The sequence below is a fragment of the Cajanus cajan genome, chromosome 8 (assembly GCF_000230855.2).
Source record: "Cajanus cajan strain Asha chromosome 8, NIPB_CcT2T_4, whole genome shotgun sequence".
Lineage (NCBI taxonomy): Eukaryota > Viridiplantae > Streptophyta > Magnoliopsida > Fabales > Fabaceae > Cajanus > Cajanus cajan.
The window spans coordinates 7265829-7275006 of NC_138524.1; positions in this window are offsets into that span (position 1 = coordinate 7265829).

Consider the following 9178-nt stretch of genomic DNA (forward strand, 5'->3'; position numbering starts at 1 on the left):
TATCAATTAAATTAATTATTTATATTAATTTAATTAAATTAATTATTAAGTCTTGATAATTATAAAAACAAAATAATTCAAAATTTGTATTAAAAAAATCTCTTTCTTAATAATATAGATACCATATATTTATTATCTCACTATATGACAGTGGTCTGTAAAACAAACAAAAAAATAATAGTATTTTAAACTTATTTAAAATGTTTTAAGTAGAAATCACGTTTTAGGAGTGTTATCGAGTTTGAAGTGTTGCATAAATCAAAACTATTAAGTACGTTTTGAAATGAAATATGAATATTAGTTGGCAACGGTGCGAGCTGGTTCGCAACGTTTAGATATCTTTGTCGTTTCATGAACCCGCCGGTGGCACATAAATCACTTTCTTTCAACGCTTTGACCAAATATCTGTCCGCTTTTCTATAAAAATAATACACTAATAATAATAATAATATTGAAAAAATAATGGGAAAGGTCAACCTCTCGAACAATGCAATAATCGGGCCCACACAGTGACGTAATAAAGTGGGACCCACTTGCTTACGCGTATTCTACTAACATGCCTTCAAATTTTCGTTCCAACATGTACCAAAAATTAAAGAAAAAAAATATAAAAAAACTCTGTTTAGACGGTGATCCACGCGTTCCGTATCCACCGCCGTAACTCCTGACCACGATGGCGAGTCAACCAATCAGGGAGGGGATGTGTTTGGGGATGGCCGCACTGGATCATTGCTCATCAACTATCGTTATTTTTTCTTTTTAGTATTATCTATTACCTATTATAAAGGAATTATTGAGATATATAATTATATTTAGTTTTATTTTTAGTGGTATGAATAATTATATCTAATCTTTTAATATTTATTTATATATAATTATTAATTATATTAAAAGAAGTATTTATTAACTTTCTTAAAAATCAATCTCTTTTAATATTTCGGTGTATTAACTTTTTTTTTTTGGTCAATTTCTATCGAAGTCATTTTTTTTATCAAATTTAAAGCGTAGAGGATTGTAATGCACTATCTTTGCACCATTGTTTACTCATTTTTTATTTATTTATAAGAATGACCAAATATTTATAGTATAGTTTTTCTATTACATAAAATAAAAAGAGTATAAAAGTTCCGTGTTGTATAAAAATAATGTGTTAAAATAAGTATAATTTGAATTTTTTATATAGTATTATTAATTATTTTGTGATTTATACTTCTAATAATATATTTTAAAAAATATGTCGATCATTTTTTTAAATTATATACAGTTATTTTTATAAGATGATTTTTTTTTTACTTTTATTAATTTATTTTATCTATGTAAAAAAAATTAAAACAATTTTGACTCTGAGACGATGGAAATATCAGCACTTCGAATTTGACCTTGTTGGCTTCTTCTATGCCATTTTGGTTTTGAACCATCCATGTTTGACGTAGCCATTTAATATAGGTTTCAACAAATAACCAATTATATTGTCCAAAAAAAAAAAACAAATAACCAATTATACGAAAGTTATGAAAACCATTAAAATAATCTCAATTATGAATAAAAAATAAATGAATTAATTTAGAATGCTTAGCTTATTATACATGTTAAAAGTAAAATAGAAGTTAATAATTCCTTACTTTTTAAAGAACACAAATAAAATAGGATACGTTTTTTTTTTATAAAGAGACTAATAATAGCTAGTGATAGGCATATTATCATTAAAGAAAAAGTTTTAATCATTTTTATAATGTTCTCTTACTAATTTTTCTTATTTGTTAAATACAAATTCAAGTAAAATAAAAAAATAAATAAAAGAGTGGGTGACTATTCTGCTCCATTCTTATTATCATGTGAAAGAGGATAGTAATTTTTCTATATATATATATATTATCTTTATTTCCTTAGCAATTAAGGGTGTAACATAACTCCAAGCGTGTGGTTCAGCGGTAGGAGTTGATCCATGCTTAAGCAAGGTCAGGAGTTCGAATCATGCCTTGTGTATGCAGCCGCGTTAAATATCCCACCCTTTAGTTACTGCTGTCGGCCCTGGATACTCCAGGGACGAACCAAAAAAAAAAATTAAAGGTGTTTATAAAAAATAATTAAAGAATATCTTAAGTAGAATTCACAAAGGAATTATGTTGAGCTGTTTTGGTTCATTTTATCATAAAGTAAATAAATTAGTCTCCGTTGAAACCAGAGAAAAAACAGTTTACAACTGGTCTTAAAATTTAATTTGTAAAATTTGGATTTAAAATTGCTAAGCTATAACTTTTTTTTCCTTTCAAATTAAAATGGATTTTAAATCTATTTTGAAATAGATTAAACTGATTAAAGCCCTTTTCTTTTATGAAATATTTTGATTTTAAAAATGAGTTTGGTTTAATCTTTTATAAAACCAAACCATGCAACTTTAACCCTATTGCCAAATGGTGTCTGATGAATACTTTAAAATGCAGTAACAAAAATTGGTGCTGATTGTGAAGATCAGTATGAAGGAAAAACCACACCTTAGTTGTTCATACCAAGTTTTATTTTTCCTCTGAGCTATGACATGATTCATTTATGAACTACGTACCAAAATAATGCATAGGGAAAAAGACAAACAAACCAGATCGATGCAGTTACTTGAACCAATCGAAGAAAAGAAAGGCAAGAAATGTAGTCATGCATGCTGAATTGGAAAAATAAAGAATATAAATAGCTGTTTCATTTAATTATTCAAAGTGTTGATTGCACAACACATTCATCTTTTCATAGTATTTGAAGTGTGACAAGTGTCAAATTCTGTAACGTTAATTCGTGCATGGTCGGCGTGCCAAGACAACACATATCTAGAAAGTTCCACTACCCAAACATTAACCATAAAAATACAGCCACATCGAGAAAATCTTTGGCTTAGATAAATTTCAAATAATGGAAAACGATAGGTAAAATAAATAAATATGGGAAAGTTTAATTAGTCTACACAGTACACTTGTACGAACAACAAAGCAAACCATGTATTATTAATTTATTATTATTATCTGAGTTAATGATTGGTATTATATTGTTTTAGCTTAATCATAATCTTGCATATGATTTTTGAGTATATAATCATATTAAATATTTAAAATAAGAATTTTATCATCTATTAATTTTATTCAGTTCAAATAAGATTATATCTAATAAATTTTTTTTATTATCTATAAACATATATATACACATATATAATATTTCAAATATAATAATAATTATTATTATTAAAATGATAAAATTGTGTAAAGTAGTGATTTAATTTATAATTAATATTTTAGTATATGCAATGTACATGTTATTTATTTATTATATATACCTAAAATTTAAAATAAATTATATAAATAAATAATATGTTTGAATATATAAATTATATTTAAAATTTAAACAAGTATAGCTTTTAAATATATAAATTATATTTTAGATTGATGATAAATAATTTAAATTGTAACATAATATTATTTTTATTTATTGATAATTTATTTATAAAATATTAAAATTTAATTCATAAATAATTATGATAAGTAAAAATTAAATTATATATTTCATTAAAGAAAAGTAAATACTCTCCTACTAAATAGTTTTTGATATTTTATATATAAAAGTTAATTTTTAATAAAACTTAAGTAGTATAGATAGCTATTAAAATAAATTAATGTGTTAAAAATGTTTGATAACATTATTTTTTCTCAAGTAATTATATATAAGAATTTTATTTTGAAAGTATTCATTTGATAAGAAAATTAGGAGTTAAGTAGGGCTTTTTGAAAGCGACAGCCGAAATAGATAGATGATTAGGTTTGTGTTGAACCATTTTTTTTCTAAGATTGCAATATTTTTCTGTGTATGTATGATGATTACTAAAAGACATAGAATATGACATGATACAAAACACACGTGTCACTAAATTGAAGGTAATGTCTTTTGAGCTGAGATTAATGGTGAGGGATAAACGGTAAGAAAATGAAAAGATAATGTCATCACTTTGAAGAAAGGAGGGTATCAATTTCTTTTGATGATATCTTAAACCTTATTACTATATTTTTGGTTTATGGACGGTCTTACATACGAAGATCACACACATTAACGCATATAGCTACTTCTAGAATATTCGAATATAAAAAAGGATCTCTATGATTTTTTGTATTTTTTATTTACTTTTTGGTTGAAAATTATTTTTGAAAACAATTTCACATTATTTAATAATTAATTCATTGTCCAAAATCTATTAAACTTTGAAAATATTTTTTAAAACAAATAATTTCAAAACTAAAAACAAAAATAGTTGAAAAAATATTTTTTTTCACCATCTTCTTTTATTTTGTTCGAATACTTTGCTAAAATGCTATGGAACTACAACTTTCTAAAAAAAACAAAAAAAAAATAGAGGGCATTGCTTTGAAATTTACTCAAAAAAACAAATTTTTAAAAAGAAAAATTATTTTTAAAATAATAAATAAACAAGGAATAAATCTTTATTTTTCCACGTATAAAGCTCGGACCATTTTCTACAAAAATATTTTTCTAAACTAACTTACGAATCATAGAAAAAAGACGGTCATCATTATATCATAACATATTATGTATAAAATAGTATATGAATAAGCTGGATGTTTAATTAAATAAAAATTAACACGTGATATCCGACAGAATTTGAGTTTAGTCAGTAGTTTCTTGTAACATAACAAAATATGTTTCAATTTTTTTTTTTTACTAAATGATATATTCCCATTTAATGTCTATTCGTATTTTTAGAGAATGTAAGAAAAAATAAATATTTTATGATATGTTCTAATAACAAAAAAAATTGTTTCTACTAGCTTATATCAATGTTTTGAAAAATTAAACCAATAATATTTACGTTAGAAAAATAACTGTCGCAATCAACCTGATTTGATATGGTAGATGTAAGTAAATTATGTCTCTTATATCAACAAAGTTTTGTCTTCTAATAATTTATGCATGGTAAAAAATTAATTATAATAATATGTTTAAAATTTTTAACAATCTATTAATTATGTTGAACTATCATATTTCATTGTCAAAAAGTACTTTTATATGAAAAGAAATATTGTAAAACAAAAAAACTTGTTTAATATTAGACAATCATATCTAATTGTCAAAAAAAATATTTTTCTATGATGACTTGTGAGAGATATTGTGAACTTTCATATTCTAACATTTATCTTAAACACACACATATAAATATTTTAAATATTATATATGTGAATTAATTGACGCAAATTGTTAATTTCAACTTAATTAGTGATATTGAATATGAGGGTTGAATATGTTGTTCTTTAAATGTTTGAAAAAATAATTTTGTTGTTTATAGTAATCCTATTTGATCCTAGCAAAATTACCTTTAATAAAGAATACCTATATGTTCATAAAAAAAAATAAAGATTTTATTCTTATACCTTTTTTTATTATAATTATTAAAATATAAAATAAATATTATTATAATCATACAATTTAAATAAAAGTTAAAATTATACAGTTAATTAAAGTATAATTTATTTACTAAATATCTTATTTTCAAGTCCCATTCTTTATTATTTTGTATATTATTATTTGAATTAAAATATAGTTAATACGCATAAGATTTATTATATGATATGTAAGTATTTTTTTAAAAGGTAAGAGAAGTTCGTAGTGTTTTATTTTTCCTTTTCTTTTTTTCTTATCAATTAAAATGGATAGAGTTAGGTTTAAACTTTTTATCTCCACTTTTTTTTTTAACTCACCTCGTCTTTGACTAAGTAGAGGCGAAAGAGTTGAACCTACTTATTTTTTCTTCTTCTCTATTTTAGTCTCTAATTCAAATAAAAAAATAATCATTTATAAAATATTAATATTTAATATTTTAAGGATTTTGAAAATATAAATATTTAAAATTAACAGAATATAATAATTTTTCTTATATGTAAAATATTCATAATACTTTATAAATGTTGGTAATTTAGTGGAATTTCCACTTTTGAAAAGAGAATTGTATTTTAAAACATGCTTTCTTAGGCTATGTCCATCAAGAGTTGTCCTATGAAAAAACTAGTAGCACTTTAATTATATCTCATACATAAACAAATTAGCCATCTTATAAATCTCTCAATAATTGATCATCAATTAGTGTCATAGTAGAATTGCTCTCCAAACGACAATTGATTTTTACTCGAGTTGTCCAATGAATAAGTGTTGAAAAATTAATTGGATTTGCTTTTCGGAATATCTATATTCTCCCTGGTATGCTGCAACTAAAGAGTAAGGTATTTAGTGTGATAAATTATTTATCAACCCATATAAGTAAATAATTATGCATCTTACTATATTGTGTTGGATCTTGTTTTGAACTTTATTTTACCACACTAAATACACCTTAGTCAAATTTAGTACGGTAAAATGCATAATAATTTACTTATATAGACCAATAAATAAATTATTGTATCAAATTGTATACAATTTTACTAAGAGCTAGACATCTAAATCCAACTCCTACAAACATTGTCTTCGTGACGTAAGAAATTATCCTCCTCTCCCTAATAGTTTAAACTTTAATGATCAAGCTTAAATGTAAGGTATTTTTGTTTTTTTTTTACTCGTCTGTCTAGCAATAATTATAATGTTATGAACAAGATTAATGAGTTCAATGAACTGAGAGATATTATTGACAAGACAAATAAAAAATATTGTTCCTATTATTGAATAAAAATTAAAATTTTATATCAATAATTTGTGTATAATTTTAATGTCAATTTTGATTATACAAATTATTAAAATAAAATTTTGATTTTAATTAACAAACAATATAAAAACACCTATAATTATAATAAATTAATAATGCACCGAAGTTTTTTACAAACTCCAATTTCTTCCCCGTATGTAGTACCTGTACGGCTTTGGGATCATTTTCAAATGGGCTACCAAACACATGTAGGAAAGGGGAAAAGATTTGCATCCAATAAATTAGATGTCAGAGCATAGGTAACCAACCACATTAAATTGAACTTTATGCATTGACAGAATCCAGAAACAATACTATGTCTTATTATAATATGCTCAGGTGTTTCAAATTCCAACATTTTGGGCAACTTAGGACGATGCTCTGTTCATTCAGGTCTTTCTTTCTTCATGTCCTCTCAGCAACCTTTATTTATTATATATTTATAGCTTGAGATTGGGGTTTCTTTTACAGACCCTTCAACAACTACCCAGTTCATAATATGTATCGATTCGTCGGTTAACATTTTGACCACAAAACTAACTTTAAAGGGAGCCTGATATGTTGTACATGAAATGGCGAATTTGAATATTTCGTACCTTAAAAAATGAGATTGACATAAAACAAACACGTTTTTATTATGTTAGAGAGTAATGAAAAAGTAAGGGCATGAGGGCCACGATGTTTGGAGTGGGAGAAAGGAACTGCTAGTGGTAGGGTAGGTCATTTTGAAGAATCCCTTTACCCTATGTCTATTATGTAGGGCATGTCATGGCAAGTAAACTTCTGAATTCCCAACAGTTCATGGCCCTTTGTCATTGAAGGGATATACTTGGAACCTGGTCAATTCAAGCCCCTCCCCACTAACCAATAGGAACGTCCTTGCCCCAAGAAGGCCCTATAACCTATGGTATAGACTATATGTTTAGCATTGGAAAAATCTATTGAGTTCTTAATACATTTTTTTTATGAATCCCTCATTCCCCACGTTGATTTTAAAACTTTTCTATATACGTGGATTCCATGATTAAGGATGACAAATAAACTCGTACTTATGGTAATATCCAAACTTGTCCCGACTTTGACGGGAATTTTATCGGGTACGAGTAGGGGTATATACATACCTGTCCTGTACCCGTACTCGTCTCCAATTGAACTATATTAAAAAAATTTAATATTTTATTATGTGTAATTATTTATTATAATGTGAAACATTTATAGTTGTTTAATTATTAAGAAATTTCTTGATTAAAATATGAGATAGAAAAACAATTTAATTATAATTATAATATAATGAAAAAATAATTTAAAATTATTATGTATTTTTTTGTAAAAAAAAAAAATTTACATATTCGACGGGGACGGGAATGGGGACAATAATTACATATCCAGCGGGTACAGGTATGAGGATGAGTTTGAGTCACAAGGACGGGGACGGGTATCATGAAACCTGTACCCGACCCGTTGTCATCCCTGTCCACAATAAACAATATTTCTTCCTTTTTTACCATATGAATCCGATTCTTTGTATGAATAGTTCTTAGACCATGAATAACATGGAACCGATTCTTATATTTAAGAATACTAACCATCATTGTTCATGGCTTAGGAACCAAAGACAAGGAAAAAATTGAACTGCAAACTATGGATAGGAGGTAGGTAGGTGTCATTGAATATTAGGTCGCGTGAAGAACCCAAATATAGCCTGGTCTGTCTTTAAGTAGGCAACCCAACTCGGTTGTAGACTTGAAGTTCCCTTTTCCACGCTTCAAGGAAACCAATTGGTTACTGCAACTACCGTTTTTTTTGAATCCTCAGAAAAATAAGCAAGAGAACCCCTAGATGTTTGGCACCGTACCAACAAAGTTCGACTGCTGACATTTTAGGTATGCAAACACCAAGGTTATTGCTCACCGAGAAAAAATTATTTATTAAACCGACTATTTGTTAAGTAAATAAAAAACAAGTTTTAATATATTAAAAGCTTTGGGAAAAAAAATCATAAAAATAGTTTAATGTACTAAAAATTTCCAAGGAATGTGTTTCGTTGAATACATTATATTTTTAAATCTTTACCGAGTATTTTGAAGACAATTTGCCAGAATTTACAGATTTATAATTCTACTAAAAAGAGGGGCCTTGATGTTTAGCGCTAGACAGCTGAAACAATTCTTGCCAAACAATTATCATCACAATTAGGGAATGTTACACTAAATTTTTCCATAATATCAATCATGATTCTTGTAGTCATAAATTCAACTAATAATCATAATTTTTAAGAGTAACAAAATCTGTTCAATTAGTTAAAAATGTTTCCAAAAATGTTATTAGATAATCAAAAATCCTTATTATATTAAATAAACAAATAAAATAAGGTGGCATTCATTAAAATTATATTTTTATCTTAAGAATGTTAATTTCTTATCTCTTCCCATAGAACAATTTTATGAAAAATTTATA